The sequence below is a fragment of the Zootermopsis nevadensis genome, unplaced genomic scaffold (genome assembly GCF_977971745.1).
Source record: "Zootermopsis nevadensis isolate Lab colony 2312 unplaced genomic scaffold, Znev_1.0 Znev_ptg000012l, whole genome shotgun sequence".
In the NCBI taxonomy this organism is placed as follows: domain Eukaryota; kingdom Metazoa; phylum Arthropoda; class Insecta; order Blattodea; family Termopsidae; genus Zootermopsis; species Zootermopsis nevadensis.
Window position 1 is genome coordinate 13,029,186 of NW_028259144.1, and position 17,959 is coordinate 13,047,144.

General features: G+C 38.2%; 1 protein-coding gene across 3 annotated transcripts in view; it reads left to right on the top strand.

The window, feature by feature from the left end:
• The first annotated feature begins 5,987 nt into the window (after positions 1–5,987).
• The window catches only part of Schip1 (Schwannomin interacting protein 1), a 123,522-nt gene continuing 111,550 nt past the window's right edge, over positions 5,988–17,959 (top strand). The window contains exon 1 of one of the 3 annotated variants that reach the window (XM_022064421.2): positions 5,988–6,049. The gene's annotated coding sequence lies outside the window, so the exon portion shown is untranslated. Of the gene's footprint in view, positions 6,050–8,584; positions 8,602–17,748; positions 17,800–17,959 lie in introns of those variants that run through there. The other 2 variants (XM_087347971.1, XM_087347972.1) reach the window with 2 other exon arrangements.

The window sequence follows — 17,959 nt, forward strand, 5'->3', positions numbered from 1 at the left end:
TACAGTGACCCCTATTTACTTGAAATTATGTAACATAAACCACATTTATTTGGTGCATTTTGTAGTAAATTTAATTAAATCAGAAAAATTATCCTTAAAAAATTGATATTGCTGTAGAAAGAAACCAACCAGAAATAATATGTCATATATGATGGAAACTGCAGATCTGTAAATCACAACATTAAAAGGAAGTTGGTATATAATCATTCATTACCCATATCCATTGAAGGCACTGAGAATTAATGTTGAACTGTTGTAGAATGCATGAAGGCTGCAAATGGTCTGGAAGAATTAAATTTAAATTTAGTATGTGTTCATTACTTCTGTGAGGTAGTCATAAGAATCAGTCACTAATATGTTTGGATATGCAGAACCCACTCGGAACATGATTTCGTTGCTATCGCAGATATGATTTGCTTTTATGTTTCTTAGAACCTTGTGAAATAAGAGGCCTTAGGTAAACATGAACCATCAATCTTCGGGTATGTGGTTTTTGCATTTTCATTCACATTTTGATAAAAATTATAATTAAATTATTTTTAAGGGAAAATATTCAAAGCTGCCAATTTCTATCAGAGTTGGAATTCTCAGTCATATTTGTGTATATGCATGGCTTGTAGTATTTGCATTCACACTGTTGGCTGTCTGTTTAAGGCCTACATGGTGTAAACAGCATGGTAAAAATATTGCGTTATTATTTATTTACATTATCTAAAGTCTGTTACAGTAGGTTGTAATGATGGTATTAAAATCTGCCATATTATTAATATTTCTGCTTATTACTGTTTGTGTTATTTCTTTTATAAAATGTTGGTAAACATTTCAGTTGTTGTTCATAGAATAATGGTCCACTAAGAATTGCTGTGCAGCTGTGGGTTTCTAATATTTGTGGTTACAGCGCTTCTGCACATGACTGTAAATACTGTTGTGGTATATGTCTTATTTATCATTTGTGGTAATATTTTTAACATTCAAGTTTTAAGTTGGATACTTAGAAGAATTAATAAGGAGTTCAAATTTCAAGGTTGTCATTAAATTATTTTTAAAAAATTGACACGATGTTTACACTAGCAGTTCCAAAATGTGACCAGAAATTAGGGGAAAAATAAATAAATAAAGGCATTGTTAATTTCAACTAGAAGAATAGCATTTATTTATGGTCATATCTGATTTATAAATGAAAAATTTATGAACTGCTCTTGTCAACTTTCCCTAATATTTCTGTTTCAGGCATCCAGTTATGGCATTCACAGTGACATTTTAGCACAGGTTGGTGCTGCACCTGGTCTGTCTTCCCTCCATTTTTGTTTCTTCATAGCAGTGTGCAGTGTGCTTATATTTCAGCTTTTATGAAATGTGACTCAAGAAGTTGTTTTTGGCTTGACAATTTTTATATTATCCACAATAAAGGTAAGGGAAATTAGCAAAGATTAAGATTCATGATTTCTACATGGTTCCATGCCTTTATTGCCGTATTTGTTATGCTTGTTTACTGAGCAGGTTAGGTTTTGAAACCAGTAGGGTTTGGAAAGGTTATGTATTGGTGTTACTTGGGCCGTGATGTAAGATACAGGTACAAATATGAGTTAGGTTAAAGAACAATTTTTATCTTGTATCTTATTGTAAATTGCTCCAGTTTCTAGATGCATGGAATAAAGAGGGTCATAAACAAAAAGTTGAGGTTAATCTTACTGCAGCTGTTTGGAACGAAGAGTTGTTAGGGGATGGGGAAAGCCACAAGTGGGAATGAAAAGTGTGCAAACACTGATAAATGGTTCTCTGGAGAAAAAGAATAAGTTTATTGATTATTTAACCATATGCACTGTGGTATCTCAAGGACATATGGGTTTTATAAAGGAAACATCAAAAGAATTGTCCCAAATCATGGGACGTGAATGGGCTTGTGGGTGAACAATGGTTCACTAAAAGTTGTCTCCCTGCAAAATCCTAAAGCAAGTAGTATTACTAGGATTACAGTTTTCATGATTTGTCAGATTTAAGTTCGTGCTAATGAATTTAGGTCTATACATTAGCACGAGGATGAAGAGTAAGAGACCATGGCAGATGATTTGCTGGTGAATGACATTCCTTTACAGTGAGGATAACGTGTTTTATGCTACGTTTACACGGCGAGAGTTGAGAGCGGCAGTCGGTCTCAAGTCAGGTGTATGGAGAGAGGTATCGGAGGGTGTTTAGACGTTGAGAGAATGTTGTTACTGTCGGCCTGAGAGGTTCTCTCAATTGAGCGAAATACGTCTCTGATTATCGCGCTTCTCTCACGACCGTTTACACGGCGAGGCACGGAGAGTGGCTATAATGAGACATTATGGAACTACGTGGAGATGGCTCAGTTTGTAATGTTGAAACCTCACCTGAAAATTAGTTCGTGTACAGATCTTATCTTTTTTTGATTGCACAAAAAATTTAAGCTGCAGACACGCGGTTCAAGGGTACGGGAAACTGCCAAAATTTCGAATTTGCAGTTAAACTTCGCGCCACCTCTCGGATTCTTGATGAATGTGGCGCGCACATGAAAAATTGAGTAAGACTGACCTTTGCCAGACTTTCGCATTTGTTTCCAGCTACGCTACAGCTTAGGGCAGTGCTTCCCAAACCTGGGTAAATTACCCCAAAATGGGTAAAAGTAGTTTTTCTTTGGGTAACGACACGCCCATTTCTGTGTGGCTTGACTGAAATACCCGATAGTGTTAACGGTTTTGCGTCCCGCGCCGTAGCCGCGCGGTCTGAGGCGTCATGCTTCGGACCGGTGATACGGAATGCGCGCTGGTTCGAGTCTCGGTGAAAGAAATTTTCTCATGAGATCTTCGACCAGTGTATGGGACCGGTGCCAATCCAGCATCGTGAGGAAATTGGGGAGCTACAATGGGTAGCGTAATCCGGTCATGAAAGCTAGCAATGGCTGGGTGTTCGTCGTGCTGACCACACGTCACCCTGTATCTGGTTGGATGATCGTTCACCTCTGCTTAAGCATGTGAACGTGAGGCCAGCAGTCAAGCTAGTCGGCTTTGGCTCTCAGAGGGCTCTTATGCCACGAATTTAATTTAATTGTGTTAATGGTTTTGCAGAGCAAATGACGGAGCTTAGGTCAAGCAGTCACTGCAAAATAAAGGACCATTTGGAGTCTTTCTGCTTAACAATTCATGATGAATATCCTGTGGTAGCTGGGGAGGCCGTGATGCAATTATTGCAGTTTCCGAGCATGTACATGTGTGAAGTAGGATTTTCCACTCTTGCCTTCATAAAGAGTAAAAAATGAAACTGTTTGCGGAACCCCGAATAGGATGTGAGGTGTGCTCTGTCTCCAATTGCTCCAAAATTTGCGGAACTAGTAAATAAGATGGAGCAGTGCCATTGTACTCATTAGCTGGGACCTGGGTGATGAAATATTCATGGCGAATAATTACTAATTTTTTTGTGGCTGCTAAAATGTTTAGAGATGTTTAAAATAAAGACATTGCATCAAAAATATTGTTTGCTTCCTAATTTTTACCGATCTATCTTCACTTGTCATATATGTTTTCTGTGCAGCTAGTGTTTTACCTACATTTGGTAAAAAGGACTTTCTGATAAGCGGTTTTGGATAATGAAGGAAAAAGTTTGGGACGCAGTGGCTTAGGGCCTCACGGTATGAGGTGCCCCAAAGAAATTCGCTAGCTGTGTAGGTGTGAATTTGCTTTTTAGCCAACAGCAAGACCAAGAATGTTTTAACATTTAAATTAATCTGTTGTGAAAACACAGTTCGCCTTAAGGTACTTTTAGACGACAAGATTTTTGTCAACTTGTCTATGTAGACATCTGACATCTCCATAACATTTTGTCAGAAGTCTAAATAGATAAATCTTATCGCAGGACCCGAGTTCCGTGAACAGCTAGTTGTGTTGACGAAGACTTGTTATGGTTTGTATAAAGCGTAAATATTTGAAACGTGAATTAAAAGAGGAACAAGGAGCATGTATCACATTACGTACTTAATGATTTTGGATTAGAAGGACGGTCACTTGAATTCAATTATTATTTAGAATTGCCTTATGAAAATTTTTAACTTTCGCCTCGGTCGAGTAATAACTACTAAAAAGTTAGACATATACTTTTTGGGGCCATTTAATCTTGACATATAAAAACGAATTAAAGGTTTATGTATATTTCTTAAGTCTGCAAGCATGCCCTATTCTGTGCAGACAGAAGTGTGCTTGTGTTGCAGATACCTGTGGTCGAGATCAATATAAGAAGCACTGCTTGATTCATAGTATAAAATATATAGTCCTTATTTACAAAACCCGTACTCCAATGCACTGGGGAATATAGAGCCACAGCTAGGCGCTCCGCCGTTACACGCGTGCGCGGTGGCGCGAATTTGAACTGAAAATTCCTAATTTGGGCAATTTTTCCTCACAGTTATACCGCGCATCGGTACCTAAACTTCCGTGTGCAGGCATTACTAGATGGGCTCTGTAAGTGAACGAAATTTCCGGCGATAATTTCGACAAGACAAACCGGACCTTTCTCTTTTTACTCTCCTGCTTGATACCGCGACTCACGTTTTGAAGCCAGTGCGATGTATTAATTATCTTGCAGTTGGTAACAGCCTTTACTGTTGAAAATAAAGAGTGAAATTGAAAGGAAAGAGAAACATGGCAACAGAAAGACTAGAAGACATGAAATAAAGAATAGAGAAAGAACTATTGGAAATAAGTAAAGCAAAAGTTTGACTTTGTACTGTAAACGTTTGCGTTCTTCTTTCGTTAACGTCTGACTTTGGGTTAACTGTTTTTAACTAAAATGTAACTCCATATTGTTGCTATAATGTTGTGTCTCGGCTGTTGTTCAATCGTAAAAGGAAACTGGGTTGTGTCCCTTCAGCGGCATCGAAGACTGACATCTAACTGGAAGGAGCGCTGGCAAATGATAAAATGGGAGAAGAGTTCGTTTGGTTACGTAAATCACGTCACAGCTAACGGCGTTATTTGGATTTGGATTTGTTGATACTGAAGTTCAATGTAATTATTACGAAACACACAATCACTGCATCACGCGTTTGCAAAAAATATGTGTCAGCTTTCTTGTGTGATATTGTGATACAGTTTCTGCTTCACCCTTGAGACTTTCAGTACAAGTTTTTGGGAGTTTATTGACATTGAATCGCGGTTTTCTGATTTTACATAAATTCGGCAAAATTATAAATATTGTGTGCGGAGTGTAGCAGCGAACCGTTCCCGTAGAATCTTCCTCGGAAACAATTCAAGTTACAAAGACCAAAACGTAGAAGTTTCTCCTTCTCTTGCCCAAACGTGAATTATGTAAGATTTTGTCGTCACGTGTTTCCGGATTGGTGGACTAATTTATATTCAAGTCAAAATTATCTTCTCATGATTGGTCATTTTTGACTCCTGAGGTCAAACTAAGAACCGAGGTTGAATCGTGATGCTGTGTCACATAAGCTAGTTTTCGCATTCGTTCAATTAATGCTGGTCCGACTTCCTTGGGTTAAAAACCTGCCATGGCCTATCAAAGTATCAAGTATCAGGAAGTTTTGAACTCCTCGAGTGCATAGGTTCTCGGATGACCAGACAAGCGATACAAGTCCTGCCCTCCAGCGGTCGAAATCCGAGACTGTCTTCCTGCGGCTCTGGCAGACAGTTTCTTTGATGCGTATATTTTGTTTCTAAATTTAGGACCGAAACAGTAAAATCCCAGGGTTCCGTGTCTGAGTTCGACCTAGTGCCTGACGATTACAGCTTACGTCTCATTGTCACGGCCCGACAATAATGAATGTATGTATGACTTGAACTGGTTAACAGAATATTTGGTATCCGCCTCACAAATTTCACTTTAAGAAACGATTTGATTTTATAATTTACTTTTCTTCCTACTTTTTCTTGTCCTTGTCCGCGTATGTGGCAGGCTGTGTCGCTGTGTCACATTGATTTCACATTGCGTCTGTGTGGTGGCGAGAACGTCGCGACGCGACGAAATTGGTCCAGTAGTCTGTTCTGTGCGCTCGAAGTCAGACGTAGGGATCGTAGCTCCGGTGAGTACGCTTCGTCGATACTTGATTGCAGTCATTTGCTTACTTCCATTTGATCATGTCACATGGAATTCTTTTCTGGGGAAACTCAACAGACAGCAAAAGTTATTTTACATTAAAAACAAAATTATTATAGAATACTGGCAGCAACTAAAAGGAGATCTTCATGCAGGGAATTGTTTAAGAAATTTAACATTTTTTCATTAGCCACAAAATTCTTGCTCTCATTATTATCATTTGCAGTGGACAACATAGAAAATTTTCAGACAAACTCAGATATCCGCAATGTAAGTACAGGATGCAGACATAACCTTAATGTGCCAAACACTAACCTCAGTAAATATCAAGGAGTTTATTGTATTGGAATTAAACTATTCTGTAATCTTCCCCTATCTGCTATCTCCTAATAGTTGGGGGCAGATAGTTGATGTATGGGAGAAAAAGCAGAGGCCCATGTTGTTGAACTTTCGTTTTATAATAGCTCAATTTCAATAAATACTTGAATCTGGTGATTTTATTCCTACTTGTTGCCTTCTGAAGGTGTGATTTGAACCACTTACCATCTATGTTTTGAATTCCATAAAAATATAGTTTTGACAGTGGTAATTCATGATGTGCACAATCAAATGTTTTAACAAGTTAGAGTTGGAGTTTATTTACATTCTGTAGGTCCTTCATTGGGCTAAACCAAAGGATGTAGAACATGTCATAATACAAGTACAGAACTTATTTCACAAATTACGTTACTTAATGGTTTTCAATAAACTTACAAAACCTCATTTCGCATATACATGTACATATTGCTTAAGGATTTTCAATAGAGGTAAAATAATCTGCAGAGTAGAGGTAATCTTTTAATGCAGGCTTAAATTCTTTTATATAAGATTTAAACTTTTAATTGAATAACTTGATACCTGTATAATATACTCAATTTTTATATTTAGTGAGGTTAGTATTTGGTATATGAGATAAATTATTATATTTTTACAGCTTATATCTTAATTGCATCATGCTTGTGTTTCAATACAATACTTTTATTTTCCGTCGTTTACACAAGCTTATTGTTAAAATCATATAAAATTTCACATAAAATTGTTACATTTTAAAATTGACGACATGTTTCGATATACAATCTTATCATCGTCAGGTCTATCAAAATTAAAATTAAAATCTGGTGTATCTGTTGCTCTGCTTATATTGTTTTTGTTTTTACTCGTTTTTACTACATCTCCAGGCTTCTTCGATTTTATTTTTGGAGATGCGCCTGGGTGCCTATATATTCTAAATATTCTAAATAGACAGAATATAAATACAGATCTAATAAATGAAATTACAAACATAACTAACATTATTATTAACCAAAATTATTTCCAATTCAACAATGAATATTGGAAACAAGAAACAGGATTACCTATGGGAGCTCCCACCTCGAGCATATTATCTGAAATATTCTTACAATATCTCGAACATGATTACATAGTAAATATATTAAATAAATATCAAATTAAATACTATAGTAGATATGTTGACGATATACTCATGATTTTTGATGGAAAAAATACAGACATAAAAAATGTTTTAAATGAATTTAACAACATAAATCAAAATATACAATTCACTTTAGAAAAAGAACAAAATAACAAATTAAATTATTTAGATCTAACTATAATACGAAACGAAAATAACTTCGAATTCAAAATATACAGAAAGCCCACAAATACAAGCACCATAATACATGCCTCTTCATGCCATCCGAATGAACATAAACAGATGGCTATTAACTACTTAATAAACAGGAAAAATACATATCCCATAACCACAGTAAACAAACAAATTGAATGTAACACAATAAAACAAATTCTAATAGAAAACGGATATAATAATCATGAAGTAAAACCCAAAAATAAAATAAACAATATAAACAACATAAATGAAGACGGAAACGAAAATAAACAAAACAAATGGGCCACATTCACATATATAGGAAAAGAAACCAAATATATAACAAAAACATTTAAAACAAATAACATAAAAATAGCATTTAGAACAAAAAACACTATAAAAAACATCTTGAAACAAAAACCACAAATAGATACAACAAATCAATACGAAAAACCAGGCATATATAGGTTGAAATGCAATGATTGCCCGTTAACCTATATAGGCCAAACTGGACGCACCTTTAATCAAAGATATAAAGAACATATTACAGCAATAAAACATAATAAAGACCATTCAGCATATGCAAAGCATATATTAAACACAGGACATTCATACAACAAAATAGAACATACATTGGACATTATAAAAATAATACAAAATAAACGACATAGAGACACCATAGAGAAATATCATATACAAAGAACACATAAACAGAACCTTGCATTAAACGACAGCAACATTTACACGAACAATCCGATATTTAACATTCTACAGTCCATTGACCCAACCCCCTAAACAACTTTCACCCAATATATATAGCCATACACGATACTCACAACTCAGTTACTGTCTGCCATTCAATAACAACGGACACGCACCTCATACACAACCCGGTATGTTATAATACTTTATATTTTGTGATTGCATTTATTTTTGCTTGTAATACGATATATTTGAATAATTCCTTAAAATATTATAAATTAGAGTAATATTATTCCATTTCCTATTTCGGTAGCCTTATCACGATATGAAAAATAAAATTGATTTTGCAGATATAGGCACCCAGGCGCATCTCCAAAAATAAAATCGAAGAAGCCTGGAGATGTAGTAAAAACGAGTAAAAACAAAAACAATATAAGCAGAGCAACAGATACACCAGATTTTAATTTTAATTTTGATAGACCTGACGATGATAAGATTGTATATCGAAACATGTCGTCAATTTTAAAATGTAACAATTTTATGTGAAATTTTATATGATTTTAACAATAAGCTTGTGTAAACGACGGAAAATAAAAGTATTATATTTTTAATTTCGTCTGGTTTAGTAACCGTAAGATTTATATTTTAAAATAGGTTAGGAATTGCTTTAGCTAAGAACATCATTGCACCTTCAGTTTTTGAGGTTATAGTATCACTGACGGTCTTTCTTTGTACAGTAGTTAAAAAGTGGGTATTTAAAGAGTTAGCTGTATGTTTAGGATCAGTCACTGTATTATCACTTATCTTTATCATTTAATATTATCAGACTCTGCTTTTAGTTTATTGAAATTCGAGCATTTAGCTTTTCTAATGACTCAAGTTAAGATTTTGTGGTTATCTATAGCGTCTTTTCAGTAGTTGGTTCTTACTGGTTCTGCTAATTAGGTAAATACTCGTGTATGATTGCATGATGTTTTGATGCCTTTAATTATCCATACATTGGTTTTAAACAGCTTTTTATAAGTTCTAATATGGAAGCTTTTTCAAATATTTTTAAAATTGTGTTCAGAAAAGAATTGAACTTTGAATCCACATCACCACCATCATTATAATTCCCTATTTTCACTACTGAGATATTTTATAAATTTACTTTTAATGAAGTCAATTACCACTGTAGTTACCTTCTTATAATTATGAAAGTTAGAAATAGGTTTTTTGTCTTTTATAACCAATTGCTGAGCGTCATGATCGGATAGCTCATTTATCACCGGGTTAATGGAAATGTGTTCTGACCTGGAACTATTTATAGAAATATTATCAGTGGCAGAGTTGGAGCTACTCTGAATTCTTGTGGGTCAATTAACTATAGATGTAAGATTAAATGATGCTAAAAGGGAAGTTAGACATTGCTTACGTTAACATTCAGGGACGTAATTAATGTTTATGTCACAAGATATTCCACCAACATGCTTTATATTAATAAGCGTATTTAAGATTTCATGTTTAACATTGAAAGAAAGAAATAATGAAACTTATGTAATTATATTTTATATGAGGGGCCTGCCTAACAGCCGTAACACATCCAGATAAATACTTTTCCTTTGCATCACTTGCAAACTTTTTTCCCGATATGACGGGTAAAAGGCACTGGAAAATATTTGCCAAAATGTACCTAGCAGCTGACCAAGTATATATACAGTATTTCGTACGGAGAGCACTGAATGACTAATTGGCTACGTAAATGAGTGTTAGCAGCGATGTTGAAATGGCAGCAGCTCATGGGAGTTGCCAACGAGCGCTAAACGGGGCAGCGTTGATTTTTATTGCATTATCATTTATCTGTATTGATGAGGTCACTTCCCTGTTTCCTTTTTCAATACTTGTCAGACTACTTTTATTTAATTATTTGATTTTAGTATCTGTTACTGTAATGCGTATGTTTGGCCTCTTTAATGACTTGAGTAAGTGTCTTACAATATGAGCCGGGATAGCTCAGTCAGTATAGCGACTAACTACGGGTTGGACGACCGGGGTTCGATCCCCGACGGGGGTAGAGGGTTTTTCCTCGAGCCTCTGCGTCCAGACCGGCTCTGAGGCCCACCCAGCCTCCTCTACAATGGGTACCGGGGTCCTTTCCCGGGGGTAAAGCCGGCCGGGGCGTGATGCTGACCACTCACCCCCATCTAGTGCCGAGGTCAAGGAAGAGAGGAGCTATACCTCCACTCACCCCAAACGCCTACATGGCGTATAGTGGGACAAACTTTACTTTACTTTACTTTTAAGTATCTTACAATATTTCCTGTAGTGAATGTTTATTACTTGCTTGTTATTAGATTGACAATTTAGGTAAATATTTCGTTTGATCTTTTGATGCCTTCAGTAATCCACTCGTATTTTCAGATATCCTGTTCACTTCTTTGGTAGGGAAACTTGCTTCAAAAATTTTTAAGAAGGTAATTAGGAATATCCTTAATTTTTAATCTACATCATGGCTGTTTAATACTGAGTCACAGTTTTCTTTACTTAGACGCGTTATATAGTCTTTGATACTTGATACTTTGACACTTTGACGACCTGTTGTTCAAGTGCCTGAGCACTGCGGGTCACAACTTTTTCGTTGGCTTCGGTAGGACTCCTTGGACGAGGATAGTCTTTGATAGTGTATTCTTTTATAAGTCTGATTCATTTCCTGTAATTATGTTAATTGGAAATTGATTCTACTTGACGTTGGTCACCAATCACTGCAATCGTACCCCAGTGTACACCGTCAACTGGGTCAAGAATTTAACATTAGCCAAAGTGAAGTCATATGTGGAAGGTGTGTTTACCCGCGGTATTTAACGAACGCAATGTTAAGTTGAATAGCGGGTCGTTAAACTTACTTCTGTTTGTAGTTATATTGATTTTCTGACTTACCGACTGACTGGCTCACTGACCAGCCGAGTATACTCTTTAGGAGTTTCTTTTAGCAGCTGATGTTCACATTTACCAGTAGGTTTTGAATGAATTCAGTCCAGCTCATGTCTGAACAGTATAATTTTGTAATATCGATTTTAATACTATCCTCCCACTTATGGTTTCGTTGTCAGATGTTTAGAAAATATGTTTCTTACTCGGAAGGTGCCAGTTTCGAATGTAAGCGCTGAGACACCTAACCTGATCGGTTTTCACGTTAATTCCCACAGCCTCTGTAATTAATTTTTGGTTTTTGGGATAGAAACTCAAAATAGGCCACTACCTATTTCTTATGGCACATAATTTCAGAAGATGGCTGTCTTCTGGGTTGTTGCGCCGTGTAGTCTCGTAGAAGTTTTATGACGTTTCAGGGGTCCTTGCTGCCTCCATCATCAGGGCGATGAAGACAGCCATCTTCAGACTCACCACAGTGAAAACCTCAAATCCTACACATAATTTCACTTTACGTCTTTAATAACAAACTAAAGCAGCATAAACACACTCATTTCAAAGCGCTTTTTTCATTTAGTTCCTGCCGAAACACTGTTGACGCAAGACTTCATTATAATATGTCTGAAACCATCGTTGTCGATTCTCCCGAACGATGCGTTGGGAACGGTTATTCTGGAAGAAAGTGGCTGCCTGTGGTACTTCTGTGACATCACAAAGCTCCAAGAGTTTATTGGATTCCTGGTCAGGCATGTCATTGCACAGAACGACAAGATAATATGAGGGAGGGAGTTCAAAGGGATATAAGCAAAGCGAGCCGGTAACTTGGAGGTATGAAAGGGTCGTGAAAAGGACGACTGTGTGTTAAGTCGGTCGATTGCATAGCAGCTTTAATGCCCAAGGCAGGGGTCGGCAACGTGCTGTCCGCGGGTCACACGTAGCCCTCGCGACCCTTTTATGCTGTCCGTCACATGAGAAGGGAATAGAAACAGTTTTCTGCTACTGAGGATATCATTGTTGTTTATATTATACTTTATCAGAGTTAAAGGGCAAATCATTGCAACAATATTTTAATTAATCAGATACGTAGCATGTAGCTGTGAGCTGGAAACGTTAAACTCTTGTTGCTGGAGAAAGGTACATTTTTCCCCTGTTTGAATCATATGACATTTAACAAAGAAACATGAAAATTACTGAGATTTGTAAAGGTAACAATGACATGAAGTCAGGACTGTTTGAAAGCTAACGAACAACGTCTTTACAGCTCTTAATATCTAGCCTTAAAAATGTGTCGTAAAGTAAACGATCGAAGTGAAAGTTCATAACGGTGAAATCACGCAGTTGAACATCGGCTCATTTTTTTGGCAAATCTAAACAGAAATCAGGTTAGTTCTTTTATTTAAGTTTACTTTTCGTATCTAACATTTCTTTCGACAGACCACAGCAACTAGTAATGTGTTTGACTTGATATGTTTCCCAGTTACAATACTTTAAAAAAACTGTGTTTTTAATATAAAAGTGCAGTTGAATTGCTGTGAATGAATTTACGGGAACATTTCTGTCACGACGTGGTTCAAGTGGTTGAGACACATTCCATTGGGAGTTGCAGTAATTAAATACTAATAAATTTTACGTATTTCTCACGAGATGTCAACATTTAAGAAGAAAAATTAACGGTTGCTGGAGTGTGGATGTCATGGTTGGTGCTGCTGTGGAGAGCCGAGACCTTGCACAGCCTAATGACTAGATGCAAGGTGACATTTCTAACATGGCTAAAGCACTTTCTGAAATATGCAAATCCAGCTCTGGATGATTGTTGTACCCATAAGGAAATAGAGGTACTAGTCTTGTCGACATGCTAAGCGCTCCGCCTCACACAGCCCCATTAAATCCATGAAGTCTTTCAAAGGGCGAATTTGGTGAAGCACGTGCTTTGTGGATGACAACAAATCCTGGATTTAGAATAAATCAGCACAATGTCAACAGATCGTGTAAGTTGCTTACAGCAAGGTGTGTAGAATGGAAATTAAACAGAATGGATTATCCTGCAGTTGGATACTGGCAGTGAGCCAAGATGTTTCTCCCATTCAATTATTTGCCTTCTCCCTGACGGAAATTTCACATGTTAGAGAAGATTCGGCTTCGTAGATAAATTCAGGACAATGGAGACAACAGAAAACATTGTCCGCAGAGAAGAGGTGCCCGTTGAACTCGGAGAGTCAAAGGCAATGAAACGTATGGCGGTCATGTTCAAAAGATCTTCGGAAAATTTTGTTTATTTCTGATGCATCCGTGAGAAGGCTCCAGAGTCGAGAAGGAAAGCTGTACAATGTGAAATTCTGTCGGCAACATCTCGCAAGAAACTGCGAAAAACCAAAAGAGGAACACCGAAAAAGAAATGAAAAGGCATTTCAAATGTAGAACTAAGTTGATTATACGCATTTTTCAGTGTCTGAATCCCGTATGGGTTGTTCCACCGACAACAACACAGCGCGCATTTTGTGCGGAGAATGGTGTGAAGAAAATTGGACGCAGTGTCAGAAATGTGAAGAGTGGGTTCATGAAGAATGCATGGATGTCGAAAATGGGATGCTCTGTCTGTGAGTTATAGAGAAAGAAAGAAAGAAATAATCAAAATTACTCGTACAAGGCAGACAGAAGTGTTAAATGTGGAAAAGATAGACCAACGGTACTACCTGATATCTAGAAAAGTTTTGAAAAACGTTTGTTCGAAATAGAATGTTTCTGAAGTCAGCAGTCTTCTGGGTTGTTGCGCCATGTAGTCTGGTAGAAGTTTACCGACGTTTCAGAAGTTCTTGCTACCTCCATAATCAGGGGTTGTTGCGCCTTGAAGTCTGGTAGAAGTTTACCGAAGTTTGAGATCCTTGCTGCCTTCATCATCAAGGCGCTGATGATGGAGGCAACATCGGTAAACGTCTACCAGACTGCACGGCGCAACAACCCCTGATGATGGAGGCAGCAAGGACTTCTGAAACGTCGGTAAACTCCTACCAGACTGCACGGCACAACACCTCCTGATGATGGAGGCAGCAAGGACTTCTGAAACGTCGGTAAACTGCTACCAGACTGCACGGCACAACAACCCCTGATGATGGAGGCAGCAAGGACTTCTGAAACGTCGGTAAACCCCTAACAGACTGCACGGCACAACAACCCAGAAGACAGCCATCTTCCAACCTATGCATTGTTTCAATTTTCGTATTTGACCTTACTTTCGTTTCAACTTTCAAGGCAGGGACTGCGGGTTCCAATCGCAAGGCCCTGGGCGAGATTGATTAGCGAGGCCCTTTGAGGAAAGAATCCATGCACGTTCGTGATTTAAATCACTGTAATTTTAAGGAATTGAAACCACCTCTGTAGACGTAACTGGCCCGAATAATGCAAGTCTTTCTCTACTGTAAATCCTAACGACGGTAATTACTGCATTAGCGATACGTTCGAATATAGATTGTCTACCAGAGCCAAAGAAGTCAAGTTAACCCGTAATCGTGATAAAAGAAATAGTTTACGCCTTTGTTTAATTAGCACTGCTTTGGAAAACTGTAAACCCACAAACACAGAACGTGATGAATCTGCACTCCGTCAAACTATAAATAAGTCTAACATTTTTTCCCCTCCCCCAAAAAAATAACATTCTCGCCGAACGTCGTGGTTGAGAGGTTAGCACTCGGGAGGTCCCGGGTTGAAATATCGGCCCGGAGACCATCTATCTTGATTGAGGCTTTATTTAGTCCCTCCAGGCAAATCCCTGGGATGGTACCTTGAATTAGGCCACTACCGCCTCCTTCAACATCCTTTCCAGTTCATTATTCACTGTCATCCTCTCATTTGACGCTATATAGTCTGAGTTACTGGAAAAAAGCGTCGTTAAAGAAGCTGTAAATAAATAAATAAATAACATTCTCAGCTTTTTCTGCAACTGAATGAACCAAAGATTTCTGAATAGTCCAGCGCTGAAACTGTCACTCTGCTGAAATACCTCCAGTCGCTCCAGCGCCATTTTTGTTTGGTAGGTTTTCATCCACTTTAGCCTCGAAAAGCTTCTTTCCGCGGATTTAGATGTAATAGGAGCAGTCAGGGAGGTGTGAAGGAGTTCTACGAACGTATTGCACAAAATTCAATAATGTTGGTTGGAGCATAGGCGGCTTTATGCCACAGCACACAAAATGGAGGAGTGACACAGATAACATTGCCTGATTGACATTTGTGTACGTTAAGTTAGAAGCGTATTGATTTTACTCTTTTGCCTAGTATAATACACAGGCTGAATTTTTTATATTATTCAGTTCCACACTACCAAATACAGTCTGTGTGTATATAGTCTAATGCAATGGTTCTGCAATGTGTGCTGTGTATTAACCGACAAAGAGAAGTTGTTTGATTGTATACAGCGTTTGTGAAAAGACTGTTGCGAAGTACAGTCATATTCGCAAGTGAAGTTATGGAATAAATGCGGGATGAAGGCAGAAATAAGGAAGGGAACACTTGCTGCAGAACGAAGTAAAGACTGATGTTTTCAAGAAAGAGTATATGAACATGTCGTTATGTGCGGGACTGTATAACTCACTCTGTATGGCAGAGATCGTAAAAAAAGTGAAGGTTGCAAATACTGCTTGACGCTTATAACATGTTATGTTAAGAACGTCTTTTTGTTACAAAAAAGAGTATTTCCCCAAGAGGAAAAGAATTTGAACAGAGACGGAATAAAGAAGAGGAAAGTGGCTTAAAAATTTGCGATAGAACCACAGACGAAGAACATAAATAAAAAGAGGTAAATGAATAAATAAAACGAAAATGAACAAAGCGAAGATGATGGAAAGCTTGCGTATGAGAGAAAATGCCTAATTAAAATAAAATATTGCAAAGAAATACGAGAGAGAGGACAGATTTGAAGTGAAACGGAAAGAAGTAATCAAGAAAGAAAGGAATAAATTAAGGCAGATACGAGGTGCGATCGGAAAGTTTAAAGACTGTCAATAGAGGACGAACCGGATGTAGTACGAGCTTCTGCTGCTAGGGGGTGCGGCCTACATTCATAGTGAATCAGTGTGCCAGCCGGCATCATCGAATTAGCATTTGTTTCTTAGTTACGGGCGTTTTGGTAGTGCATTACACCGACCCTCCTGCGATTTCGGAATGGCGTGTGCATCAAATTTTGCCAAAGACTCGCCAAAACGGCTACGGAAACCTATGAAATGCTAAAGCAAGCATTTGGGGAGTCCGCAATGGGTCGTGCACAAACTTTTGTGTGGCATTCACGTTTTAAAAATGGCCGGCCGAACCTCTGTCGATGATGACGAGCGTTCTGGACGACCATCTTCGAGCACAACGCCCGAAAATGTTACGAAGATTCGGCAGGCCATTCACGAAGATCGACGTCGTACCATCAACGACTTGTGCGACATTGTTGGGATAGGCTATGGGACCTGTCAGCTGATTCTAAAGGAAGAACTCCACATGCGACGCATCCTGTCTGAGGACCAGAAGCAGAATCGACTTCTCGTTTGTCAGGAGCTCAAAGATCTTGCAAGAACCGACCCCAACTTCCTTTCTAAGCTCCGTGTGACTTCCTCCTCTTCCCAAAGATGAAAATTCAGCTAAAGGGAAGGAGATTTGAGACGATAGAAGAGATTCAGGCAGAATCGCAGATGGTGCTTGACAGGCTGACAAAGAAAGATTTCCAGGGATGCTTCCAGGCTTGGCAGCGGCGCTGGGATCGTTGTGTTCACTCCCAGGGGAACTACTTCGAGGGTGATGGATGAATTTAATACCTGAGATAAGTGTACGGGTTTTTATACGCGCAGTCTGGAAACCTTTCGATCGCACCTCGTAGGTACGACATAATTGTTGGGATAAAGCAAGAAGAAAGGGCGAATAGGAGGGATGTAATCGAAGAAAGAAAGGAGATGGGTTCAAAGACGGCAAGAAGTGTGGAAGGGAGGATGGACGGAAACAAAGAAGAAAGGATTGATGGAATTAAGAAAAAAGAAAAGAACGAACGAGAGAAATTGGGAAGGGATGCTGAATGAAATAGGGGAATAATGGAGGAAGTGGACGTCTGCAAGTAACATAAGAAAGGGAAAAATAACAAGATACACGGGAAAGAGAAGAGTAAAGAAGGAAGGAACTAAATCACGAAGCGTCTGGGTGCTCGGAGACGCTGCTCTACGGATTGTCGTCGTTCTGCAAGCCGTCTCATCCCTGTTGCCGTTGGGTTCGAGATTTCCGAGGAAGAACTGACCGTTCTTTCTGGTCCCTTGTGAGCTTAACACTCTGATGTCGCCGGTGGCGATCCTTGCCGTTTTATGCTGCGTGCTATTGATTTTGTCTGCTGCCCTAGCAAGGCCGTTGATCAGTGCCAGCCAACCCGCAGTTACTCGCAGACACCTGCGTGAGGTAGACGACTTGAAACGTTTGTGTGTAAGATGTGGTTTGTGTCAAAAGATGTAAATATAACGATACAGGTATTGTTGTGATTAAAAAATTATAACAAATGCTATATGTAAATGACGAAGAACATATTATTATTGTGCTTTCCTAATGAAGAGGTTTGGGGAAACCAGAAAGTATGGGAGGCATTAGAAATGCAAAAATGTAGAAGGTAGGGTGTTATTGAAGCGGACG